The 3,050-nt window shown below is 47.9% G+C and overlaps 1 non-coding gene across 1 annotated transcript; it reads right to left on the bottom strand.

Moving 5' to 3' along the window:
* Nucleotides 1-2,499: 2,499 nt before the first annotated feature.
* On the bottom strand, nucleotides 2,500-2,571 carry TRNAH-AUG. Its single transcript has one exon. It is a non-coding gene; the product is annotated as a tRNA-His (tRNA).
* Nucleotides 2,572-3,050: the final 479 nt, after the last annotated feature.

The raw sequence follows: 3,050 nt of genomic DNA, 5'->3' as shown, positions 1-3,050 counted from the left end.
CACCAAGAGGTGCGTGATCTGCCTTTTGTCACCCACAGGGAACCAGGTATGGAACCTAATGCCACAGGCTGTGACCAGCTGGGCCTCAAGCCTTGCCCTGGCATGCCCAGAGGCTGTCTTTTAGCCCCTTGGTAACATCCTACCTACTCAGATGCCAAGAGGCCTTAAAAATCTTCTTGTGGGCAATGTATGGAGAGAGGAGGAAGATTTGAAGAAGGAAAGGAGAAAGGAGACAAGGAGAGACTTATCTCCATAATAATAGCCAGTGCCTTCTGCGTGCCAGACTTTACCCCAGACAATTTACTCTACGGTATATCATTTAATCCTCAAAGCAATACAATGGATTCAGTACTTGGTTTTGTTTGTTTGATTTTGCCTGTTTTTCAGAGAACAAAACTGAACTTCACAATGTTTATGCGTCTTGCCCATGTTGTCCAGTCACTCAGTCATGTCTAACTTTTTGTGACCCCACGAACTGCAGCATACTGGGCTTCCCTGTCCTTCACTGTCTCCCGTAGCTTGCTCAAACTCATGTCCAATGTGTCGATGATGCCATCCATCTCGCCCATAGTTGTGTGCTATTAAGAGCAGGAAGTAGGACTTGACCTTAACATTATGTGTTTGGGCTTAACCCCTCCCCAAGTACCCATCACAGGTGCCTGGAAAGTTGAGGTTTTTCCTCCAAAACAGAAAAAAAATAAAAAGGTGTATGTGTGGCCAGTTGTGTCTGACTTCGACACCATGGACTATAGCCCACAAGGCTCCTCTGTCCCTGGGATCTCCCGAAAGAATACTGGAGTGAGTTTCCATTTCCTCCCCCAGGCGATCTTCCCAACACAGGGATCAAACGTACATCTCTGGTGTCTCCTGCATTGGCAGGGGTATCCTTACCACTGAGCCACCTGGAAAGCCCCCATGTGGCTTGGCTGCCCCCAAATATTCAGGGGCTCCCTGGTTCCTGAACTTATTTATCAGGATTCCATATCTACCTCTACAGTTTCTCCCCAGGATGACCTCTACCCATTTACCCAAATCCCAGGTCTGTGCAGGATGGCTGGTCCCCACCTCAGGCCTCCACCTTCCTGGTTCAAGGTTGTCTCTGGTTTTAATTGCCAGGTAGCTTCTCTCCTTTCTCCAGTTTCCTGGAATGACTTCTTTTCATCCCCAAAAGTCAAGAAGTCATCATGGATTCCATTAAGTGCATTAACTCCTTCATTACCAGCAAATTGTATTAAGCAGCCACAATGTGACAGACCCTGTGATTTAAATCCTAAATAAATACTCCAGTGGAACTCACAGGGAAGTGGAGGAAGACTGTTTTGAAGAACTGGTGGTTGATCAGGGATCTGAAAGTTGAGCAAGAAAAGTGAAGAAGAACAATTGCAGGAGGCGGGTCTTACTAAGAGCATCAGACCAAAGGAACCACCATGACACAATAGACAGACAAGAGACAAAATGTAAACTTAGCTGTGGGGACAAGGCCAAGTGATTCTACCAACCTTTAGGAAGCTCAGTTACTAAATGAGGTGTGTGTGTTAGTCGCTCGCTTGTGTCTCGCGACCCCATGGGATGTAGCCCACCAGGCGGAATTCTCCAGGCAAGAATACTGGAGTGGGGTGCCATTGCCTTCTCCAGGGGATCTTTCTGACCCAGGGATGGAACCCGGGTCTCCTGCATTGCAGGCAGACACTTTACCATCTGAGCCACCGGGAAGCCCTACTAAGTAATAGGGTGTCATTATCCAGTCAACTCCAGATCCCCGACGTCACCACCATCTGTTATCCCTGCCCAAACCTCCACTGAAGAAAGGGACTTCACTTGTCTTGCTCACTACTCTATCCGCAGCACTGAAAAACGTGCTAAATTGGGAGTGTTTGTTGAATGAATATCTGACGGCTTTACTCATCTGCTAGACTAATGGTTCTCAAAGCCTGATTCTCTAAGCAGTGGTGGCCCGGATCTTGCTAGAAACACAAATTCTCAGGCCCCATTCTAAGCCTACTAAATCAGGAACTCTAGAGTGGGGGCCAAGGAATTTATATTTTTCACAAGAGCTCTCCCCGCCCCCGCCCCCACAGTGACTCTGATGCCCACTCGACTTTGAGAAAACCCTGATCTAGAGATGAGCTCCTAGAGTGCAAAGCCTAGCTTATTGAGTTCTAAGCAGTGCTGAGCAAGCTTATCAGCTCTAAAAATTGGTTGTCCTTCCCAGAACTCACATTCCAAGCAAAATTCAAGCCAACCTGAAGAATGTGAGAACCATACCCGCTCAGAGAACAGGGCCTCCTCCCTCCACCAGCCCCCAGAAAGATGCTCCTCCCTTTGCCAAGGATGCTCTTCCATTCTGGGTGCAATCAAAAGAAAGAAAGAAACTGAAGTCACTCAGTCGTGCCCAATTCTTTGCAGCCCCATTGACTGTAGCCTACCAGGCTCCTCCACCCATGGGATTTTCCAGGCAAGAATACTGGAATGGGCTGCCATTTTCTTCTTCAGGGGATCTTCCCAACCCAGGGATTGAACCCAGGTCTCCTGCATCATAGGCAGATGCTTTACCGTCTGAGCCACCAGGGAAGTCTCTTTCTGGCTTTCCCAATGATCTAGTGGTTAAGAATCTGCCTGCCAATGCAGGGGATCCAGGTTCAATCCCTGTTCCAGGAAGATTCCACATGCCTCAGGGAACCTAAGCCCATGTGCCACAACTACTGAGTCCAAGCACCCTAGAAACAAGAGAAGCCACCGCAATGAGCAACCCAGGCATCACAACGAAGAGTAGCCCCTGCTCGCCACAACTAGAGAAAGCCCAAGTATGGCAACGAAGACCCAGCACAGTCCAAAACTTAAAATATTTCTATTTTTAAAAGTCTCCTTCTCTGGAAAGACTTTGAAAGCAGTTCCTAGAAATGATCCCTTGATGTGTTCCTGGATTACAAGAGTAGACTCCTCATTATGGCCAAATCCCATGGTGGCACATGAATTAATTTAGAAGCATGTCCCTTTAGACATGCACCGTCCAACATGGAAGCCACACATGTGGGTATTGAGCACTGCCA

The sequence above is a fragment of the Oryx dammah genome, unplaced genomic scaffold (genome assembly GCF_014754425.2).
Source record: "Oryx dammah isolate SB20612 unplaced genomic scaffold, SCBI_Odam_1.1 HiC_scaffold_1, whole genome shotgun sequence".
Taxonomy (NCBI): Eukaryota; Metazoa; Chordata; class Mammalia; order Artiodactyla; family Bovidae; genus Oryx; species Oryx dammah.
Note: the sequence above shows the minus strand (reverse complement) of the source record. Positions and strands in the feature narration are given on the sequence as shown.